The sequence below is a fragment of the Oncorhynchus masou genome, unplaced genomic scaffold (genome assembly GCF_036934945.1).
Source record: "Oncorhynchus masou masou isolate Uvic2021 unplaced genomic scaffold, UVic_Omas_1.1 unplaced_scaffold_1493, whole genome shotgun sequence".
Classification (NCBI taxonomy): domain Eukaryota; kingdom Metazoa; phylum Chordata; class Actinopteri; order Salmoniformes; family Salmonidae; genus Oncorhynchus; species Oncorhynchus masou.
The window spans coordinates 1-24909 of NW_027004934.1; the positions used below are offsets into that span (position 1 = coordinate 1).

Below are 24909 nucleotides of genomic sequence, written 5' to 3' on the forward strand. Positions count from 1 at the left end.
GCCTGCTGGTTACTGGCCCAACGCTCTAACCACTAGGTTACCTGCTGGTTACTGGCCCAACGCTCTAACCACTGGGCTACCTGCTGGTTACTGTGCCCAACGCTCTAACCACTAGGCTACCTGCTGGTTACTGGCCCAACGCTCTAACCACTAGGTTACCTGCTGGTTACTGGCCCAACGCTCCTAACACTAGGCTACCTGCTGGTTACTGGCCCAACGCTCTAACCACTAGGCTGCCTGCCAGTTTACTGGCCCAGCGCTCTAACCATAGGCTACCTGCTGGTTACTGGCCCAACGCTCTAACCACTAGGCTACCTGCTGGTTACTGGCCCAACAACCACTGGGCTACCTGTGGTTACTGGCCCAACGCTCTAACCACTAGGTTACCTGCTGGTTACTGGCCCAACGCTCTAACCACTAGGCTACCTGCTGGTTACTGGCCCAACGCTCTAACCCACAGGCTACCTGCTGGTTACTGGCCCAACGCTCTAACCACGAGGTTACCTGCTGTTTACTGGCCCAACGCTCTAACCACTAGGCTACCTGCTGGTTACTGGCTCCAACGCTCTAACCACTGGGCTGCCTGCTGGTTACTGGCCCAACGCTCTAACCACTAGGCTACCTGCTGGTTACTGGCCCAACGCTCTAACCACTAGGTTACCTGCTGGTTACTGGCCCAACGCTCTAACCACTAGGCTGCCTGCTGGTTACTGGCCCAACGCTCTAACCACTAGGCTACCTGCTGGTTACTGGCCCAACGCTCTAACCACTAGGTTACCTGCTGGTTACTGGCCCAACGCTCTAACCCACTAGGCTACCTGCTGGTTACTGGCCCAACGCTCTAACCACTAGGTTACCTGCTGGTTACTGGCCCAACGCTCTAACCACTAGGCTACCTGCTGGTTACTGGCCCAACGCTCTAACCACTAGGCTACCTGCTGGTTACTGTCTAACGCTCTAACCACTAGGCTACCTGCTGGTTACTGGCCCAACGCTCTAACCACTAGGCTACCTGCTGGTTACTGGCCAAACGCTCTAACCACTAGGCTACCTGCTGGTTACTGGCCCAACGCTCGAACCACTAGGCTACCTGCTGGTTACTGGTCCAACGCTCTAACCACCAGGCTACCTGCTGGTTACTGGCCCAACGCTCTAACCACTAGGCTACCTGCTGGTTACTGGCCAAACGCTCTAACCACTAGGCTACCTGCTGGTTACTGGAACCACAGGTTACCTGCTGGTTACTGGCCTAACGCCGAACCACTAGGCTACCTGCTGGTTACTGGCCCAACGCTCGAACCACTAGGTTACCTGCTGGTTACTGGCCCAACGCTCGAACCACTAGGTTACCTGCTGGTTACTGGCCCAACGCTCGAACCACTAGGTTACCTGCTGGTTACTGGCCCAACGCTCTAACCACTAGGCTACCTGCTGGTTACTGGCCCAACGCTCAAACCACTAGGTTACCTGCTGATTACTGGCCCAACGCTCTAACCACTAGGCTACCTGCTGGTTCCTGGCCCAACGCTCTAATAGGATAAGTAATCCTTCTCACCCCCCCTTAAATGATTTAGATGCACTATTGTAAAGTGGCTGTTCCACTGGATGTCAGAAGGTGAATTCACCAATTTGTAAGTCGCTCTGGATAAGAGCGTCTGCTAAATGACTTAAATGTAAATGTAATGTAACCACTAGGCTACCTGCTGGTTACTGGCCCAACGCTCTAACCACTAGGCTACCCGCTGGTTAATGGCCCAACGCTCTAACCACTAGGCTACCTGCTGGTTACTGGCCCAACTCTCTAACCACTAGGCTACCTGCTGCCCCTAATGACAACGTTATCTGGCTAAAGTAAATTCGACGACCATGATAATGCTGGCAAAGTAGTTTCCTACTAAATATTTGACTACTTTAGCAATGTCATCGTATTTCAGGCACTATAGTGTAATTTAGATGAAATAGTAGTTAACCCTAGTCTTTTCTGAACGGACGCTATCACCACTTTATGGCACCACTATGGCGCCCGTCAGAGGGCTTGAGAACTTTCATAAGTGGCATGACGCTTAGTGACAGAGGTGCAACCTATGAATAAATAGGTTGTCACGGCAACAGAAGAACCCAGGTATTGTTACCATGGTGTTGGAGAACATAGGCTAGTGGAAAGAGCAGGGGAGGTAGATGTGATGGACATGCACGCACACACAGTCCTACAAAAAAAACACTCTGTGACACACACACACACACACACACCTTCCCTACGTGATAGTTCTCTAATTCTCCAATGCAAGCAGCAATGACATGGAACGACACAAGGCTCAAGTCAATAGAGGAGTGGAACACACAGAAAGTGCTTGTCTTCATGCTGGCCACATCAATGATGAGGTTAGACGTGCAATCAACACAAGCTGTTGTTCTGTAGGAAATATCTAGTTCTAATGGTTTTGTATTCCTTCTTCTCTCTCCCTTCCAGCAATAGACTTTATTATATGGTGGAATATATTGTTTCGTGTGCCAAGACTACATATACGACAAAGAGATGGAACAGATTGCCAAAGAAGAACAGAGGTGCCTGGAAATTGCAAGGTACAGTGTTGCTGGTCTCCAGCAGCTCAGGCAATGCTACTTTTCTGTGTCTGTTTTATCTCCCCCAGTCAATAATTGATTTATTTCTTCATGTATTTTAACCTTTATTTATTTAACCACTTTCATACAGATCACAATGTGTGGAGCTATGATAAACTGCATCCAGTGATTTTAAAGTAGGTGGCAGCTGCATTCACATACACTATGGGCCATACAATACAAAAGTATCTGGACACCCCTTCAAATGATTGATTCAGCTATTTCAGCCACACTCGCTGACAGGTGTTTAAAATCGAGCACACAGCCATGCAATCTCCATAGACAAACATTGACAGTAGAATGGCCTTACTTAAGAGCTCAGTGACTTTCACCATATTAGGATGCCACCTTTCCAATAATTAGTTTGTCACACTTCTGTCTCCTAGAGTTGCCCTGGTCAACTGTAAGTGCTATTATTGTGAAGTGGAAACGTCTAGAGCAACAATGGCTCAGCCATGAAGTGGCCACACAAGCTCTCAGAACGGGACCGCTGAGTGCAAAGCGTGTAGTGCGTAAAATCGCCTGGTTGCAACACTCACTACCGAGTTCCAAACTGCCTGTGGAAGCAACGTTAGGACAACTGTTCGCCGGAGTTTCATGAAATGGGTTTCCATGGCTGAGCAGCCTCACACGCCTTAAGATCACCATACGCACGCCAAGCATTGGCTTCACCATCTGAAGTCTGACGGACGAATCTGGGCTTTGGTGGATGCAAGGAGAATGCTACCAACCCAAATGCGTAGTGCCAACTATAACGTTTGTGGAGGAGGAATGATGGTCTATGGCTGTTTTTCCTGGTTCGGGCTCGGCCCCTTAGTTCCAGTGAAGGGAAATCTTAATGCTACGGCATTCTTGATGATTCTGTGCTTCCAACTTTGTGTCAACCGTTCGGGGAAGGCCTTTTCCTGATTTAGCATGACAGTGCCCGTGCACAAAGCGAAGTCCATACAGAAATGGTTTGTTGAGATCAGTGTGGAAGAACTTGACTGGCCTGCACAGAGCCCTGACCTCAAGGCCATCAAACACCTTTGGGATAAATTGAAACGGCGACTGCAGCCAAGCTTCCAATCGCCCAACATCAGTGACCACTAATGCTCTTGTGGCTGAATGGAAGCAAGTCCCAGCAGAAAGCCTTCCCAGAAGAGTGGAGGCTGTTATAGCAGCAAAGGGGTGACCAACTCCATATTAATGCCCATGATTTTGGAATGAGATGTTCAAGGTGTCCGTATACTTTTGGTCATGTATTAGTACAATTATTTGTTTAAGTGATTTTAACATATTGGACCATGGCAGGCATATAGCCTTTACATGGTCCATATTAACAGGTATGCTATTAGCGATCAGCATTATCAACTGTAGTTCAACTGATGCAGCGTAGTGACTATAAATACATAGGCGGAAGCATGGGGTAGTCAGTCTGGGTTTACCCTATTGGGCTAATCGTTAGCTAGATCCCAAATGTAATCTTTTATCTAGTTAGGATCCTATTGGTGAATGAAACAAGTGAATCTATTGTAGCCTACCTGTTAGGGTAACTTGGGGTAAACCTGCCTGTACCTCTCACAGAAACCACTTCATGTCACCATGAATCTGTCATTCCATTTGAAGAAATGATTGTGAGGTAGGTGGTGTTTTACCCCAAGTTAGATGATCCGTGTTACATTTAACCCACTCTCCTCTGCACTCACGGCAAATTGCGGAGCGCTAACATTCTTAATCATGGTATTGCTAAAAACTCTGGGTTTTAAAAGATCCATTTTCACATATTGAAGAGTTGACCCTAATAAATAAAGTTAGGAATGGAAAGCTGGGATCCTCTGGGGCGGCAGGTAGTGGTTAGGCCGTTGACTAGTAACCGAAAGTTGCCGGATCAAATCCCCGAGCTGACAATGTGAAAGTCTGTCGTTTTTGCCCTGAACAAGGCAGTTAACTCACTGTCTGTGGGCATCATTGAAAATAAGAATTTGTTCTTAACTGACTTGCCTATTAAATAAATAAAATAAACAAAGCCATCAACTGCTGTTTTCCTGCATTGGGTGACTTGTGCATTGACTGTTTGTCAGACGTGTTTCCTCAATGTCACTCAACCAAAACACCAAGAACTGGCCCAACTGTTTTAATTTTTTGAAAATCTGTTTCCAAATATTCCAACTCATAATAGACACATGATCATATACAAATACCTGTTTGAAATTATTGTTTTAGTCAAATATTCTATCGGTTTAAATAGCCCAGTCTCCATTATTTTTGTCATTATGTTCTGGCCCCAACTATTCGTCTCAAGAAAACATTTTCCCCACGGGCCAAATCTAGTTAATAATCCCTGCAATAGATCTCCATCATAGCCTGGTCCCAGATCTGTTTGCCAAATCTTATGGTCACCGGTGTGACAATTACCATAGGAGTTGGCAGGACAGCACAAACATATCTGAGACCAGGCTACCTTTATCACGGATCAGGATGAAAATATGGATGGTTTGGTCAATGTCTCAACGATGTCTCTGTCTTTGTGACCAGGTGTAGGGGAGAAATACTCTACGTGGGAGCCTACGAAGCGAGAGCTGGAGTTATTACGGCACAATCCAAAGCGAAGGAAAATCACTACAAACTGCACCATCGGTGAGATATAGGCTGGTCCGCTCTCCGCACAACCTTATGAAGTGCTAGTAGCAGGGTCGATTTCATCACCCAGGCGTGTGTTGTCTGTATAGTCCAGGTGTCTGTGGTGTTGTCTGTATTGTCCAGGTGTCTGTGGTGGTGTCTGTATAGTCCAGGTGTCTGTGGTGGTGTCTGTATAGTCCAGGTGTCTCTGGTGTTGTCTGTATAGTCCAGGTGTGCGGGTGGTGTCTGTATGGGGTCCAGATGTTCCCTGGTGGTGTCTGCATAGTCCAGGTGTTCCCAGGTGTCTGTATAGTCCAGGTGTCTGTGGTGGTGTCTGTATAGTCCAGGTGTCTGTGGTGTTGTCTGTGGTAGCCTGTATAGTCCAGGTGTCTGTGTTGTCTGTATGTCCAGGTGTCTGTAAAGGTTCTGTGGTGGTGTCTGTAGGTGTCTATGTAGTCCAGGTGTCTGTGGTGGTGTCTGTATAGTCCAGGTGTCTGTGGTGGTGTCTGTAGTCCAGGTGTCTGTGGTGGTGTCTGTGTAGTCCAGGTGTCTGTGGTGGTGTCTGTATAGTCCAGGTGTCTGTGGTGGTGTCTGTAGTCAGGTGTCTGTGGTGGTGTCTGTAGTCCAGGTGTCTGGTGGTGTCTGTGTAGTCCAGGTGTCTGGTGTTGTCTGTATAGTCCTGGTGTCTGTTATGTGTTTCCATGTTGGGCTAGTCCAGGTGTCTGGGTAATGAACACCACAGGGCAGCAGGCAGAGAGTACGAACCCACAGAGGAGGAGGGAGCCCAGAGTAGGGAGGAGGAGAATGCACTGTTCTTCTTCAATGACAAGTTCACACAACAAGGATGGTCTCTTCTCTTTCTCTGACGCTCTCTGTTTCTCAAACCAGATTCAAACTTACTTACGCCTCTGTTTCATTCTTCCTCTCTCAATCTCTTTCCTCTCTGCAGTTATCTCGCTTGATTTTGTAGAGTCTTCCTACTTTGTTCTCTTCCTCCCTCTCACTGTAATGAAACATTCGTAGAGAGGCCAGCCCAGCTGTCTCGGGGTGTGTGGAGTGGGTCGAGTCTGGAGAGTTTAACCCCCAGCCCAGAGCTCTATTCCTGGGCCAAACAACTGGACCAGTCCCAGGCTCCACACTGGGCCTCACCTGATCTGTTCACACAGGCCTTTGTGGTGGACCACAGCTTTTATCTGCACTAGCCCAAACCATGGCTGGATTACGCTAGGCCAAACCATGGCTGGATACGGCCCAAACCATGGCTGGATTACGCTAGCCCAAACCATGGCTGGATTCGCTAGCCAGAGCCATGGCTGGATTACGCTAGCCCAAACCATGGCTGGATTACGCTAGCCCAAACCATGGCTGGATTACGCTAGCCCAACCATGGCTGATTACGCTAGCCCAAACCATGGCTGGATACGCTGAAGCCCAAACCATGGCTGGATTACGCTAGCCCAAACCATGGCTGGATTACGCTAGCCCAAACCATGGCTGGATTACGCTAGCCCAAACCATGGCTGGATTTACGCTAGCCCAAACCATGGCTGGATTACGCTAGCCCAAACCATGGCTGGATTCGCTAGCCCAAACCATGGCTGGATTACGCTAGCCCAAACCATGGCTGGATTACGCTAGCCCAAACCATGGCTGGATTACGCTAGCCCAAAAACCATGGCTGGATTACGCTAGCCCAAACCATGGCTGGATTACGCTAGCCAAACCATGGCTGGATTACGCTAGCCCAAACCATGGCTGGATTACGCTAGCCCATGGCTGGATTACGCGCCCAAACCATGGCTGGATTACGCTAGCCCAAACCATGGCTGGATTACGCTAGCCCAAACCATGGCTGGATTACGCTAGCCCAAACCATGGCTGGATTACGCTGAAGCCCAAACCATGGCTGGATTACGCTAGCCCAAACCATGGCTGGATTACGCTAGCCCAAACCATGGCTGGATTACGCTAGCCCAAACCATGGTTGATTACGCCAGCCCAAACCATGGCTGGATTACGCTAGCCCAAACCATGGCTGATTACGCTAGCCCAAACCATGGCTGATTACGCTAGCCCAAACCATGGCTGATTACGCCAGCCCAAACCATGGCTGAATTGCGCTAGCCCAAACCATGGCTGAATTGCGCTAGCCCAAACCTTTGCTGATTACGCTAGCCCAAACCATGGCTGGGTTGCGCCAGCCTAAACCATGGCTGGATTACGCTAGCCCAAACCATGGCTGATTACGCTAGCCCAAACCATGGCTGTATTGCGCTAGCCCAAACCATGGCTGGATTACGCTAGCCCAAACCATGGCTGGATTACGCTAGCCCAAACCATGGCCGATTACCCCAGCCCAAACCATGGCGAAATTTAGCACATTTAAAAAACTGTTTATTACTTGTCTTTGTCCCTGTCAAATAAAGTAAATTAATGTCAGAGCGTAATGTCCTCCTCTCTGTTACAGGAGTAGTGAATGTCAGAGCGTAATGTCCTCCTCTCTGTTACAGGAGTAGTGAATGTCAGAGCGTAATGTCCTCCTCTCTGTTACAGGAGATGTGAATGTTAGAACGTAATGTCCTCCTCTCTGTTACAGGAGATGTGAATGTTCGAGCGTAATGTCCTCCTCTCTGTTACAGGAGATGTGAATGTTAGAGCTGTGCTTCTCTTGATTGTTTGTCCTGAAGATGGGCCTACTTTTTCACATTCCCCCTCTCTCTCTACACCCCCCCGTCTCCCGTAAGGTTTACGAGGGTTGATCAACCTGGGCAACACGTGCTTCATGAACTGCATCGTCCAGGCCCTCACCCACACCCCCCTGCTGCGTGACTTCTTCCTGTCCGACAGGCACAAGTGTGAGATGCAGTCCAACTCCTGTCTGGTGTGTGAGATGTCACAGCTCTTTCAGGAGGTAAGGCCGGAGCTGGGGGGATAGGGTGGCAATCTGCTCAATTCCTTAAAAAATTCCCAAATTCCCAGGTTTTCAGAAATTGTTGTTGGAGAATCCCAGTTCCCGGAATCATGAGGGAATAATCAGGAGGAGTCCTCCAACAGGGATTTCTGGGAAAGACTGGAATGTTGCAACCCTAGGCGGTCAAATGCAGTCTTCTAGGGTTTGGGAGGCCAAATGAAAACATATGAGACGGAATTACAGCCAGTCAGACATAGAAATGGAATGACTAACCACATCAAAACAGAATGTTCTCCAGACTAACAGACTGACTGGATCACTGCGTTGTGGAGCTGGAGGGAAACAACTCTGTCTGAGAGAAATGAACAGAGTTCAAGAAGAATGCCCTGCCATATTATACAGCTGCACTATTTGGCATTTTGTTTAAACTCAACTCACCAGTCTGTGTGAGGGTGGGGGATTGTCTGTCTCCATACTTTATCTCTAAATGCTAGGCTCCTTACCATCGTTCACCGTTCTGAATGTGTTTAGTACAGTCAGTTGGTTAGATTACATCTACTAAACTCAATGCTCCCTGATCATTATAGAACTGGTGCTCAGGTGTCTCCTCACCCCCCCCCACTCTCTGGTGTATATACACTGAGTGTGTACAGAATGTTAGACCTGCTCTTTCCATGACATAGTCAAGGCTTAAACATCCTTCTTTACACTGTCTCCTTCCCTTCAGCTACACTGATTTGAAGTGTATTTAACAAGTGACATCAGTAAGGGCTCATAGCTTTCCCTGGATTCACCTGGTCAGTCTATGTCAGTAGTTCCCAACTCCAGTCCTCCACCACCCCGACAGCACACTTTTGTTGTAGCCCCAGATAAACAAACACCTGGTTCAACTCATTGAGGGCCTGATGATGAGTTGACAAGTTGAATCAGGTGTTCAGATGTGACAGTGAATGGTGATTGAACTTGTGTCTGGAGTAGACCAAGGAAAAAGTGAAAAGCATACCCTTGGAGAATATTTGTCATATTACAATGGGAACTAGAATAAAAGTTTCAGAACAAACTTTGTGCTTGCTGAGAACTATTCAGCAAGAGAGCATATCTCTGTTCTCACACACACTTCTCTTCCCTCTCTCCCAATCACATTGTTCATTCCTGCTCCACGCGTTCCTCTTTCCCTTTGAACCTAGAGCATGCAGCACCATCATCAGTACCAGGAAGAGGGGCTGTTCCTCTGACTTTGTACCCATACACAGCTCCTCTCAGCCAGGGAGGAGTTGGTCTTTGATCAGCCCCTCCCTGTCTTCCTTTTTATAGACTCTTTGGTTTGTCAGCCTGCTTCAAGCTGCAGCGGAGGACCAAAGAGCCTGTAAGATACAAGATATAAGCTTGTTAGTGCGTGCGTGATTTCCTCAAATCTCAATCAGGCCTCAGAAGGAGAGTCAAGAGTCAGGAGATTAAAGGTGTGTGTGTGTGTGTGTGTGTGCCGTAATAGGCAGGGCTTGGTTGTGCATTCAAGCAGAGCACTCCTTTCATTATGGTGTTCTCTCCATCTCACACCCTGACCTAGACTGTCAGTCATCCTATCCCCATAGCAACCTGGAGATTCAGCAGTCTGGTTTGACCCACCCTCTCTGGAAGTTCAGTAACTAGCATTCACTAACAAATAATAGCGTTTGATGTTTTCTACATAGAAGATCAAACAAAATGATTGCCTGAGCATCTTCTGAACTTCCCAATACCTTTCTGATGCATTTCAGTCACTTCAAACCAGACTTCCTTCAGATAGAAATGCTGTCAAAGTACTGAAACAGATTTGTAAGAGACTGTCATAGTAGTACTGTAAACGGATTTGTAATAAGAGTACTTACTGTCATAGTACTGTAAACGGATTTGTAATAGACTGTCATAGTACTGTAAACTGATTTTGTAATAGACTGTTGTCATAGTACTGTAAATGGATTTGTAATAGACAGTCATAGTACTTACTGTAATTGGATTTGTAATAGACTGTCATAGTACTGTAAATGGATTGGTAATAGACTGTCATAGTACTGTAAATGGATTTGTAATAGACTGTCAAAGCTCCAAATAAAAAAGTGAACATTGTCCATTGACTACAACACTTTTTTTTTTTTTACATGGTGCTCTTATCCAGGGTCATGAAATGTTTTAAATATCTAAATGGGGTCACGGTTCCAGAAAGGTTTGAAACCCTGTGCTAAGGTCTCAGCTGTACAAAGAAAAACATGTTTCAGTGAAGATACAAGTTGAGTCTCGGTACATTTAACAACATGGCTGCCAGATGTTAAATCCCTGTCCTCCCCATTTCCTACTTTCTCTCCACAGTTCTACTCGGGCCACCGTTGGCCCCACATTCCCTTCCGGCTGCTGCACCTGGTATGGACTCACGCACGTCACTTAGCGGGCTACGAGCAACAGGATGCCCACGAGTTCCTCATCGCAGCACTGGACGTGCTGCACCGCCACTGTAAAGGAGACACCGCCCGTAAGTATCGCTGTCCTGACTTACTTAAATACTGTGGGAAAGTTTCATTTAACTTACTGATAAATACACTATAGTACTGTGTTATGGTTAAAGGGAAGTGACGCTGAGGTTGTGCTATATTGTATTTCTTCAGTGTAACTGAACGGAGATGTTCTGATTCTAGCTGAATAGAGACAAGTGGGTTTCATCAAGACAAAATGGATGATAAAATGTATGAGATCTACACTGTAATCGTCTGGGTAAAAAGGAAATCATCTGTTCTCCTACAGTTCAAATAGGTTAGAAGAGAGAACCGATTTGTCACGTCTGTCTGCCTGCATAAATTCTGCATGCGCTGAATCCTCAGTCGTGTCAATTGAAACTCCACTTTAGCCGAGGAGACACGTCTGTGTCAAATCTACCCATAATGCAGTGTGTTGTCCGCACTCAGCACCAGTGGAAATGTACTGAAGGGGAAGATTGAAGGGAAGTGACAATGCCACGCACCGAAGGGACCGAGAGGATTGTGGGGTGGAATGATAATGTGCCCCACTGCACCGCCATGACACAGAGGGAGGGACCTGGCAGTAAGGAGGCTTCTGATTCGCCAGAATTGTAGAGGGAGTTTAGAGGTGCTAGACAGGCTTCACTGCAGTGGGGAGAGAGCGAGGGGTGGGGGGTGTGACAGAGTGGGGGGACAAAGGGGGAGGGGGTGCGACACAGAGGGTGACAGACAGTGAGAAGGGGGGGTGAGAGAGTGAAAGAGTCCTTTAAAAGTGCAAAGGTGTCCACTGTGTTGATGTGTGCTCGCTCTCCATCTGTCTCTGTGTTCTGTTACCTAGGAGACGACAACGGGAAGAAGGCCAACAATCCAAACCACTGTAGCTGCATCATTGACCAAATTTTCACTGGCGGCCTCCAATCAGACGTGACCTGTCAAGTCTGCCAGTAAGTGTGTGCCTCATTCCGTGTTCTTTCCACTAGCCAACATCCCCCATGTTTAAAATCTGTGTGTGTGTGTGGGGGGGTGAGAGAGTGTGTAAGAAAGTGAAGGTTATATGTGTCAAGACTGCTAAAATACTCACGTTTGACATTTTGACATCCTCTCAAAGGACTTCCTACATTGCCAAGAGGCAAGAACTCCCTTCCTCTGCTTTCACCTCACCTCCTTCTCCCTCTTCTCCTCTGCATCCTCTTCCATCTTACCCCCTCACCCTTCTTCCTCTGATCTCAGCTACCTCCCTCCATCCTTTTCCCCTGATCTCAGCCTCCCTCCATCCTTTTTCCCCAACACTATCCTGATGTATCAGTCTGGAGTGACCCTTTTCTAACCTGCTCTCATCTTTACCAGTCTCCCCAACACTGCCGCTTCACTGCACTCCTCTCATATTTAAGTCATGTCCTCCCCTCCTGGTGAAGCTGCTGTTGGGAGGAGGTTCTCTAGATGCTGGGCTGTCCTGTCACATTTACACAGAGCTCACTGTACTCTAGGGCACTCAACTGCACTCTACACAGTGCAACACAGCTAGCCGGGCTCAGCCACACCTGGCCACACACACACAGAAGCTAGCTCCAGAATAAGGGCTAGCTCCAGAATACCTGGCCGAGAGCCAGCTCCAGAATACCTGGCCGTAGGGCTAGCTCCAGAATACCTGGCCTAGGGCTAGCCAGAATACCTGGCCGTGGGGCTGGCTCCAGAATACCTGGCCGTAGGGCTCCAGAATACCTAGGGGCTCCAGAATACCTAGGGCTCCAGAATAGGGCTCCAGAATACCTGGCCGTAGGGCTAGCCGTGGCCGTGGGGCTAGCTCCAGAATACCTGGCCGTAGGGCTAGCTCCAGAATACCTGGCCGTAGGGCTAGCTCCAGCTGGCCCAGCTCCAGAATACCTGGCCGAGGGCTAGCTCCAGAATACCTGGCCGTAGGGCTAGCTCCAGAATACCTGGCCGTAGGGCTAGCTCCAGAATACCTGGCCGTAGGGCTAGCTCCCTACACTTAGGGTAATATCCCCCTAACTAGACGTAGACGATGGTAAAAGCGCCCTACTGGAAGGAGACAGTGGTAATATCCCCCTAACTGGAAGGAGACGGTGGTAATATCCCCCTAACTGGAAGGAGACGGTGGTAATATCCCCCTAACTGGAAGGAGACGGTGGTAATATCCCCCTAACTGGAAGGAGACGGTGGTAATATCCCCCTAACTGGAAGGAGACAGTGGTAATATCCCCCTAACTGGAAGGAGACGGTGGTAATATCCCCCTAACTGGAAGGAGACGGTGGTAATATCCCCCTAACTGGAAGGAGACGGTGGTAATATCCCCCTAACTGGAAGGAGGCAGTCCCCTAATATCCCCCTAACTGGAAGGACGGTGGTAATATCCCCCTAACTGGAAGGAGACGGTGGTAATATCCCCCTAACTGGAAGGAGACGGTGGTAATATCCCCTAACTGGAAGGAGACGGTGGTAATATCCCCCTGGAAGGAGACTGGTAATATCCCCCTAAGGAGGTGGTAATATCCCTAACTGGAAGGAGACGGTGGTAATATCCCCCTAACTGGAAGGAGGCGGTGGTAATATCCCCCTAACTGGAAGGAGACGGTGGTAATATCCCCCTAACTGGTAAAATCCCCTAACTGGAAGACGGTGGTAATATCCCCCTAACTGGAAGGAGACGGTGGTAATATCCCTAACTGGAAGGAGGCGGTGGTAATATCCCCCTAACTGGAAGGAGAGGTAATATCCTCCCACTGAAGGAGAGTAATATCCCTAACTGGAAGGAGACGGTGGTAATATCCCCCTAACTGGAAGGAGACGGTGGTAATATCCCCCTAACTGGAAGGAGACGGTGGTAATATCCCCTAACGGTGGTAATATCCCCCTAACTGGAAGGAGACGGTGGTAATATCCCCCTAACTGGAAGGAGACGGTGGTAATATCCCCTAACTGGAAGGAGACGGTGGTAATATCCCCCTAACTGGAAGGAGCGGTGGTAATATCCCCCTAACTGGAAGGAGACGGTGGTAATATCCCCCTAACTGGAAGGAAGGTGGTAATATCCCCCTAACTGGAAGTGAGACGGTGGTAATATCCCCCTAACTGGAAGGAGACGGTGGTAATATCCCCCTAACTGGAAGGAGACGGTGGTAATATCCCCTAACTGGAAGGAGACGGTGGTAATATCCCCCTAACTGGAAGGAGACGGTGGCAATATCCCCCTAACTGGAAGGAGACGGTGGTAATATCCCCCTAACTGGAAGGAGACGGTGGTAATATCCCTAACTGGAAGGAGGCGGTGGTAATATCCCCCTAACTGGAAGGAGACGGTGGTAATATCCCCCTAACTGGAAGGAGACGGTGGTAATATCCCCCTAACTGGAAGGAGACGGTGGTAATATCCCCCTAACTGGAAGGAGACGGTGGTAATATCCCCCTAACTGGAAGGAGACGGTGGTAATATCCCCCTAACTGGAAGGAGACGGTGGTAATATCCCCCTAACTGGAAGGAGACGGTGGTAATATCCCCTAACTGGAAGGAGACGGTGGTAATATCCCCTAACTGGAAGGAGACGGTGGTAATATCCCCCTAACTGGAAGGAGACGGTGGTAATATCCCCCTAACTGGAAGGAGACGGTGGTAATATCCCCTAACTGGAAGGAGACGGTGGTAATATCCCCTAACTGGAAGGAGACGGTGGTAATATCCCCTAACTGGAAGGAGACGGTGGTAATATCCCCCTAACTGGAAGGAGACGGTGGTAATATCCCCCTAACTGGAAGGAGACGGGGTGGTAATATCCCCTACTGGACCGGGAGACGGTGGTAATATCCCCCTACTGGGCGGAGACCACCTATCTTTGTATCACTCTATTGAATTGCAAACTGGTGTGCTTGGCTGAACCGAATGTATGTACACACACACACACACACACACACACACACACACACACACACACACACACACACACACACACACACACACACACACACACACACACACACACACACAGTGTGGATAAAAGCTTATGCACCATGACCATCTATCACCCTTCCCCATGACTACTAACAACACACACCAGTCTTTATTACCTCCATAACTCACCCATACACACATGATGTATCTCATTGGCTGTCTCCCCTCTAGCGGTGTGTCCACCACGATAGACCCATTCTGGGACATCAGTCTGGACCTGCCGGGCTCGTCCACTCCCTTCTGGCCCCTTAGCCCCGGGGGAGACGGCTCAACGGTCAACGGAGAGAGCCACCTTTCAGGGGCCACCACGCTCACAGACTGTCTACGCAGGTAGAGCACACCAAACGACTGTCTGTCCCCAGGTCTTTCACCGAAGCATTTACTGTAAACATTACACTTAAAAAGTTTCAAAAGATTTAAGACATTTCAAATTATGTCTGTATACAATGGTGTTTGTTTGTCACTGGTTGCCCTTTTCTTGTGGCAACAGGTCACACATCTTGCTGCTGGTATTTCACCCAGTAGATATGAGAGTTTATCAAAATTGGATTTGTTTTTTGAATTGTCTCTGTAATTTAATGAATGACAATTTGCTCTTTATCTTCCATCTTCTCTGTTACCTGTCCTCACTTCCTCTCTCTTCCTCTTGTACTTCATCACCAGTCACAGCCTGGTTGCTGCAGCATGCCTCATTAAAGGCACAGACAGGCATGATTCTGAGGGGTGAACACATTGTTACAGTATACACACTTGGGGTCTGTTCCAATAGCCACACTTGGCATAGCACTAGGAATGAAGCAATGTGTTGGGCACACATTCTTAGTGGTATGCTAGTGTGGAGGTTGGATTGTTTTTGTTTATTCAGGTCCCCGTTTAGCGTTTGCCCAATAGCAGCTCTTCTTCATGGGGTCCTTGTCTTGGGAACATGTGCTGCAGTGTGTGAAGTCTTTCTCTCTGGCTGATGACCAGTATCAGTCCTCAGTCACATCGTTGACCATCAGTGTTGGCTTCCCCCCTACAGAAAACGGTTGGCTTCACTGTTCCATCCAGGCGTGGTCTGGTCACTGCTTAGCATTATAGTGCAGCCTCTGGCAGTGTAACCATGGAAACTGACCTGTTATGTATCACTACAAACACATTCTGTTGTCTTTATATCTGTCTTTTAATACGCTGAGTGGACAAAACATTAGGAACACCTGCTCTCTCCATGACTTAGACTGACCAGTTGAATCCGGGGTTGGAGGCAGTAGGTGCCAGGCGTGTTTAGTGTCAAGAACTGCAACGCTGCTGGGTTTTTCACTTTCAACAGTTTCCAGTGTGGATGAAGAATGGTCCTCCACCCAAAGGACATCTAGCCAACTTGACACAACTGTGGGAAGCATTGGAGTCAACATGGGCCAGCATCCCTTTCGACACCTTGTAGTCCATGCCCTGCGGGATTGAGGCTGTTCTGAGGGGGTGCAGCTTAATATTAGGAAGGTGTTCCTAATGTTATGTACACTCAGTGTGTTTCTACATTATCTGTCTCTGTACCCTCTGTATGTATTATCTTCCCTCTTTCTCTCTTCCTCCACCCCTTTCTCACCCTTCCTTCTCTCTCTCTCTCTCTCTCTCCTCATACTCTCTCCTCATATTCTCTCTCTCCTCATATTCTCTCTCTCTCCTCATATTCTCTCTCTCTCCTCATATTCTCTCCTCATATTCTCTCCTCATATTCTCTCCTCATATTCTCTCTCTCCTCATGCTCTATCGCTCTCCTCATGCTCTCTCGCTCTCCTCATGCTTCTCTCTCTCGCTCTCCTTGCTCTCTCTCTCCCTCATGCTCTCTCTCTCTCCTCATGCTTCTCTCTCTCTCCTCATATTCTCTCTCTCTCCTCATGCTCTCTCCTCCTGCTCTCTGCTCTCCTCATGCTCTCTCACTCTCATGCTTTCTCTCCCCATGCTCTCCTCATGCTCTCTCGCTCTTCTCATCGCTCTCTGCGCTCTCCTCATGCTCTCATGCGCTCTCTCTCTCGCTCTCATGCGCTCGTGCTCTCTCCTCATCTCTCTCTCTCTCTCTCCTCCGTCCTCTCCTCTCTCTCATGCGCTCATGCTCGCTCTCCTCATGCTCTCTCTCTCTCCTCATGCTCGTGCTCGCTCTCCTCATGCTCTCTCCTCCATCCTTTCTCTCCCTCATGCTCTCTCCGCTCTCCTCTCTAATGCTCGTCTCGCTCCTCATGCGCTCGTGCTCTCTCGCTCTCATGCGCTCGTGCTCGCTCGCTCTCATGCGCTCGTGCTCGCTCTCCTCATGCGCTCGTGCTCGCTCTCCTCATGCGCTCGTGCTCGCTCTCCTCATGCGCTCGCTCGCTCTCTCTCTCCTCAAGCTCTCTCGTTCTCTCGCTCTCCTCAAGCTCTCTCGTTCTCTCGCTCTCCTCAAGCTCTCTCGCTCGTGCTATCTCGCTCTCCTCGTGCTCTCTCGCTCTCATCGCTCTCCTCAAGCTCTCCTCCTGCGCTCCTCAAGCTCTCTCATTCGCTCTCTCGCTCTCCTCTCAAGCTCTCTCGCTCTCCTCAAGCTCTCTCGCTCTCCTCAAGCTCTCTAGCTCTCTCGCTCTCCTCTCGCTCTCTCGCTCTCCTCGCTCTCCTCATGCGCTCTCGCTCTCCTCAAGCTCTCTCGCTCAAGCTCTCCGCTCCTCAAGCTCTCGCTCTCTCGTTCTCTCCTCGCTCTCTGTTCTCTCAGTCTTTCTCTTAATCAGTCTTTCCTTAATACTCCCTCTTTTCTGCAGGTTCCTCGGCCTGAGCATCTAGGAAGCAGTGCCAAAATCAAATGTGGCGGTTGCCATAGTTACCAGGAGTCCACCAAACAGCTGACGATGAAGAAGCTCCCCATCGTGGCGTGTTTCCATCTCAAAGTGAGTCTCTCTCTGCTCCTAGCCAATCACAAGAGGACCACTAAGGACCAGCCATGACCACTAAGGACAATCTATTGAAAAATAATATAAGAACTTATCATATAATAATGAAGTATAATAATATGTAATAAATATATTGAAATATACGAATATAAGAAAATATCATGTTACACAATGCATTCTCACTGTATACTTATAGATCCCTATTATAACTACTGGTAGAAGGATTTGTGTGTGGAAAGATTTGCCTTCCATTACTGTCACTACACACACACAGCTCTCACACACAGTCTTCTACACGGTTTATTTATGGAGTATGGGGAAGCCATACATAAACTTTTAAAAATGTTCCTAGGACTATGCTGAACGTGGGAATCTCTCTTCTCTTCAGACTGATCCATCTATTACCATCAGGGCTCCAGTCTGACAGAGCTCTCTACTTCTCAGTCACGTAATCCCTCCCTTCAGAATGACAAGAAGATCAGGGAGGAGTCTAAATAATGTCTTGCTCTCTCTTCCCTCCCCTCTGCTCTCCTTCTACCCCCTCTCCCTCTTCCCCCTCTCTCCTTTCTGCCCCCCCCTTCTCTCTCTTTTCCCTTTCTCTCTTTCCCCCCTTCTCTCTCTTTTCCTCTCTCCTATCTGCCCCTTCTCTCCTATCTGCCCCCTCTCTCCTATCTGCCCCCCTCTCCTATCTGCCCCCTCTCTCCTATCTGCCAATCTCTCCTATCTGCTCCCCTTCTCTCTGGTAGAAGGATTTGTTTTCCCCCTTCTCTCCTTTCTGCCCCCTTCTCGCTCTTTTCCCCCTTTTCCCCCTTCTCTCCTTTCTGACCCCCCACTCTCTTCTCTTTCCTCTTTTCCCCCTATTCTCTCCTTTCTGCCCCCCACTTCTCTCTCTTTCCCCCTTTTCCCCCTTCTCTCCTTTCTGCCCCTCCCCCTCTCTCTTTTCCCCCTTTTCCCCCTTCTCTCCTTTCTTCCCCCCTTCTCTCTCTTTCCCCCTCTCTCTCTGCCCCCTTCTCTCTCTTTTCCTCCCTCTTCCTCCTCTTTCCCCCTTCTCTCTCTCTCTTCCCCCTTCTCTCCTCTTTTCCCCCCTCTTCTCTCTTCTCCCCCTCTCTCTCTCTTTTCCCCTCTCTCTTTTCCCCCTCTCTCTCTTTTCCCCCTTCTCTCTCTTTTTCCCCCACTCTCCTCTTTCACCCCCTCTCTCCTTTTAGAGCCCCCCTTCTCTCTCTTTTCCCCCTTCTCTCTCTTTTCCCCACTTCTCTCTCTTTCCCCTCTTCGTCTCCCTCCCTCTCCTTTCTGCCCCCTCTCTCTTTCCCTCCTCCACTCTTCTCTTTTCCTATCTATACTCTGCTCTTTCCTCTTCTATCATATCCCCTCTTCCTCTGTCTTTCATCTCCCTCCTTCTCTCCCTCTTCTTTCCCTGCCTTCCTCTTCTATCTTCCCTCTCTCCCCTCTCTTCTCTCTCCTCTCCCCCTCTCTTCTCTCCCTCTCCCCCTCTCTTCTATCCTCTCCCTTCTCTTCTCCCCTCTCTTCTCTTCTCTCCCTCCTACCTCCTGGGGTCTAGCGGTTTGAACACTCTGCCAAACTGAGGAGGAAGATCACCACCTATGTCTCCTTCCCTCTAGAGCTGGACATGACACCTTTCATAGCTTCCAGGTGAGGTCTCACACACACACACTGCACTTCACACTGCAGATCTAAGCTCTGGTTTGGAAATAAAAAACCCTCACTCCTACGTGCTCCCGCACTATAAAATAATGATGAGTGTATACCCCGCTGTGTGTTCTCCATCCTACCCACCTTCCTACTGTCTATCGTATACCCTGCCTTCCTACTGTCTATCATATACCCCTGCCTTCCTACTGTCTATCGTATACCCTGCCTTCCTACTGTCTATCGTATACCCTGCCTTCCTACTGTCTATCGTATACCCCGCCTTCCTACTGTCTATCATATACCCCGCCTTCCTACTGTCTATCATATACCCCGCCTTCCTACTGTCTATCATATACCCTGCCTTCCTACTGTCTATCATATACCCTGCCTTCCTACTGTCTATCATATACCCCGCCTTCCTACTGTCTATCGTATACCCTGCCTTCCTACTGTCTATCATATACCCTGCCTTCCTACTGTCTATCGTATACCCTGCCTTCCTACTGTCTATCGTATACCCTGCCTTCCTACTGTCTATCGTATACCCTGCCTTCCTACTGTCTATCGTATACCCTGCCTTCCTACTGTCTATCGTATACCCTGCCTTCCTACTGTCTATCGTATACCCTGCCTTCCTACTGTCTATCGTATACCCTGCCTTCCTACTGTCTATCGTATACCCTGCCTTCCTACTGTCTATCGTATACCCTGCCTTCCTACTGTCTATCATATACCCTGCCTTCCTACTGTCTATCAGTATACCCTGCCTTCCTACTGTCTATCATATACCCTGCCTTCCTACTGTCTATCGTATACCCGCCTTCCTACTGTCTATCATATACCCCGCCTTCCTACTGTCTATCATATACCCTGCCTTCCTACTGTCTGTTCGGCATTGAACATCTTTGATCATGCGGCTCTGGCTGTAGTGCCTTCCTACTGTCATGGGGCTCTGCCTTCCCTAGTGTTCGGGAGTCATGGGGCTCTGGCCACACTGTCTCGGGAGTCATGGGGCTCTTCCTGGAGTGTCGGAGTCATGGGGCTCTGGCTGTAGTGTCTATCGTGGGGCTCTGGCTGTAGTGTGTCGGGGGTCATGCGGCTCTGGCTACTAGTCTATCGGGAGTCATGGGGCTTGGCTGTAGTGTTCGGGAGTCATGGGGCTCTGGCTGTGTCGGGAGTCATGGGGCTCCCTTGGCTGGAGTGTTCGTATGCCATGGGGCTCTGGCTGTGTAGTGTTCGGGAGTCTTGGGGCTCTGGCTGGAGTGTTCGGGAGTCATGGGGCTCTGGCTGGAGTCTATCGGAGTCATGGGCCTTCCCTGGAGTGTTCGGGATCATGGGGCTCTGGCTTCCTATGGGGCTCTGGCTGGATCGGGAGTCATGGGGCTCTGGCTGGAGTGTTCGGGAGTCATGGGGCTCTGGCTCCTAGTGTTCGGGGGTCATGGGGCTCTGGCTGTAGTGTTCGGGGGTCATGGGGCTCTGGCTGTAGTGTTCCGGGGTCATGGGGCTCTGGCTGTAGTGTTCGGGGTCATGGGGCTCTGGCTGTAGTGTTCGGGGTCATGGGGCTCTGGCTGTAGTGTTCGGGGTCATGGGGCTCTGGCTTTGATCATGCGGCTCTGGCTGGTCGGGAGTCATGGGGCTCTGGCTGTAGTGTTCGGAGTCATGGGGCTCTGGCTGTAGTGGGGGTCATGGGGCTCTGGCTGAGTGTTCGGGAGTCATGGGGCTCTGGCTGTAGTGTTCGGGGTCATGGGGCTCTGGCTGTAGTGTTCGGGGTCATGGGGCTCTGGCTGTAGTGTTCGGGGTCATGGGGCTCTGGCTGTAGTGTTCGGGGGTCATGGGGCTCTTGGCTGTAGTGTTGGGGAGTCATGGGGCTCTGGCTGTAGTGTTCGGGGAGTCATGGGGCTCTGGCTGTAGTGTTCGGGAGTCATGGGGCTCTGGCTGTAGTGTTCGGGAGTCATGGGGCTCTGGCTGTAGTGTTCGGGGTCATGCGGCTCTGGCTGTAGTGTTCGGGAGTCATGCGGCTCTGGCTGTAGTGTTCGGGAGTCATGCGGCTCTGGCTGTAGTGTTCGGGAGTCATGGGGCTCTGGCTGTAGTGTTCGGGAGTCATGGGGCTCTGGCTGTAGTGTTCGGGGTCATGGGGCTCTGGCTGTAGTGTTCAGGAGTCATGGGGCTCTGGCTGTAGTGTTCGGGAGTCATGGGGCTCTGGCTGTAGTGAGCGGCAGAGAAATAGAGAGTGTAGGAGGCTCTCCTGTCTGTCTGCTTATTATGCAGGACACCCCTGCCACCTAGTGGGTGTGTGGGACACTTTCATGTCATCCTCTGGGGTTCTTTGTACTTTAAATAGTTTGTAACTGGAGAAATGTCTTGGCCCCAAAATCAATCGATCAATCAAACCAAGACACAGTATTATGTCTGAATACTCATGACAGAATTTTAGTATGTGGAAACACTTTCCTTCATAACACTGTAAACGGTGACATAACTTATTGTAGTAACAGTCACTCTTGAACTAACACTCCTACTACCACTGACTTTGTTGAGGAAACAGGAGCTCACTATGACTGACTGATATGTGGGTTTCTCACCCAGCTACCTTAAGATGAAAACACTTTACGTCACAGGGGATAAGAGCATCAGCTTAATGACTGCTATAGAAATGTAGCCTTCACTGTGAGACTGAATGCCTTTATGTAACCTGGATGTTTCAAGTCAACTGTAACCATGTATGTTGGATGATGTTCTTCTCACTGTCCCGTGTCAGTGTCGTGGTTGTCATTTGATATTAGCATGTGACAGTGTCTCTGTCCTCTACAGTAAGGAGAGCAGGATGAATGGCCAGTATCAACAGACAGTAGAAGTATTAAACAACGACAATAAGTAAGTATGTTGATGTTTATTCTGTTATGGTAAACAACATATCACCAGTAAACAGCACCAGATCTGGCTTCAAGTAAGATTGAAATGTTGTTTAAACATTTGATCTGTCTGGGCTTGATTGAGCTTGCCTTGCACAACGGAACCAAGAAAATCGTTGAAAAAGTGCAAACATGGCCCCACCCAGCACTCCAGACGAGCTAAAACCACCGCTGAATGGACTTGACATTTCCACTAGTATTTGAAGCCTGGTCTGAATAACACCTTATTCTAATGTTGATGGGTTTCCATGTCTGCCGTTTGACATTTATTTGAGAACGGAAGCACAGGAAAAAAAGCTAGATTCATCTCATAACTGTTTCCATTCTAGCGCAACAGCGAATGCTAACGGCGTGGAGCTTCCTAGTCCGACTCCCAAATGAAATCAATTTAAACACTATTAAATGGAGCTCCATTTTTGTCCTCCATGGTGGTTCCAATGGCATTGGTTATCCCAGACATTTACCAGGGTTGAATGGGTCCGTGTTATACAGTACCATGTCTAGTTGGTACAGGAGTGTTCATCACCATGGTCCCTGTGACTGTTTTCATGGATTGGATGAAGGCCATTGACTGTCCCTCTGACTCGTTGACATGGTCAGAGAAATGGATGTGTAAACTAAGAGGAATAGGTGAAGCCAGAATAATCAGGTGAAGTCAATATATACCACCTGCTGTGCTATAAAGTACTTAAAGTCAACCTCGCTTCCTTCTCCACTGTCTCTGTGTGTGTGTTGTGGTGGACCAGATAGTCTCTGTTTAACTGTCTTTGTGTGTGTGTTGTGGTAGACCAGGGAGTCTCTGTTTAACTGTCCACTGTCTCTGTGTGTGTGTTGTGGTGGACCAGGTAGTCTCTGTTTAACTGTCTCTGTGTGTGTGTTGTGGTGGACCAGGTAGTCTCTGTTTAACTGTCTGTGTGTGTGTGTGTTGTGGTGGACCAGGTAGTCTCTGTTTAACTGTCCACTGTCTCTGTGTGTGTGTTGTGGTGGACCAGGTAGTCTCTGTTTAACTGTCTCTGTGTGTGTGTTGTGGTGGACCAGGTAGTCTCTGTTTAACTGTCTCTGTGTGTGTGTTGTGGTGGAGCAGGTAGTCTCTGTTTAACTGTCTCTCTGTGTGTGTGTTGTGGTGGACCAGGTATTCTCTGTTTAACTGTGTGTCGTGGTGGAGCAGGTATTCTCTGTTTAACTGTGTGTTGTGGTGGAGCAGGTATTCTCTGTTTGCGGTGGTGAACCACCAGGGCACCCTGGAGAGTGGTCACTACACCAGCTTCATCCGCCAACACAAGGACCAGTGGTTCAAGTGTGACGACGCCATCATCACAAAGGCCAGCATCAAGGACGTGTTGGACAGTGAAGGGGTCGTCAGACACCAGACTCCACGGTCCTTTCTTTAGGAAACAGACTGAAGGAAAGACTGGAGCAGGGAGGGACTACCAATAGAAAAACACAACTATTTGTTTTCTATTGTAAAATATTTTGACTGTGTTCAGTGGGGTACACTGTAGCAAAACAGGTTTTTTTCAGAGGAAAACAAAAGGTTGTGTTATTGAACAAGTTCAGGTAGTACCTCCAGGTTTCAATCCATTTCCAAATGTTTTCTCCCCACTGAACATAACCCTGAGGATCCATTTCAGTCAAGTTACTCTTGTTGATTTGGTTGTGGAATTTCTGTGGGATTGCAGTTCAATACCCACATCATGTTTAGAACTACCTGTACAACTACTGCTACTACCTGAACGTGTCCAATATGAACACAGATGTCCATTTGTTGTTGCAAAATGTTTTGTGTGGCCGACTGAACACAATGTTAGATTGCCGTCAATTTAGATTTAATTGACCCCAACTCTAGAGGTCAATTCCATCCATACACATTCTTAGTGTTAACAACCCTGAACAACCCCACACAAACTAACCACATTTAAGTTAAGTATTTTCCTGTACCATTACTGCTAATCACATTTAAGTCAAATAGTGCTTTCCCTCTTCTGCTACTAATACTGCTACTAATACTGCTGCCAATACTGCTACTAATACTGCTAATGCTACTAATACTACTACTGCTAATGCTACTAATACTGTTACTAATACTACGGCTACTAATACTACTACTGCTAATGCTACTAATACTACTGCTTCTAATACTACTGCTGCTATTGCTACAACTACTTCTGCTACTTCTATTACTGCTACTGCTGCTACTAACTAATACTGCTATTAATACTGCTACTAATACTACTGCTACTATTACTACTACTGCTGATGCTAGTACTACTTACTACTACAACAACTACTACTATTGCTGCTACTACTACTACTAATAATAATAATAATATTCACTTTTAATCTAACTATTTCCCTTTACTACTGCTGCTGCTACTACTATTGCTGCTACTACTGCTACTACTACTACTAATAATAATATTCACTTTTAATCTAACTATTTCCCTTTACTACAACTACTACTACTACTACTACTTCTGCTTCTACTACTACTAATAATAATATTCACTTTTAACCTAACTATTTCCCTTTACTACTGCTGCTACTAATAATAATATTCACTTTTAATCTAACTATTTCCCTTTACTACAACTACTACTACTACTACTACTACTACTTCTGCTTCTACTACTACTAATAATAATATTCACTTTTAATCTAACTATTTCCCTTTACTACTGCTGCTACTAATAATAGTAATATTCACTTTTAATCTAACTATTTCCCTTTACTACTGCTGCTACTACTACTACTAATAATAATAATAGTAATATTACTTTTAATCTAACTATTTCCCTTTACTACTGCTGCTACTACTACTACTAATAATAATAGTAATATTAACTTAATTAACTATTTCTAACTACTTTC

General features: G+C 48.1%; 1 pseudogene; it reads left to right on the forward strand.

The window, feature by feature from the left end:
* The first annotated feature begins 2476 nt into the window (after positions 1 to 2476).
* The window catches only part of LOC135531023 (ubiquitin carboxyl-terminal hydrolase 22-like), a 35072-nt pseudogene continuing 12639 nt past the window's right edge, over positions 2477 to 24909 (forward strand).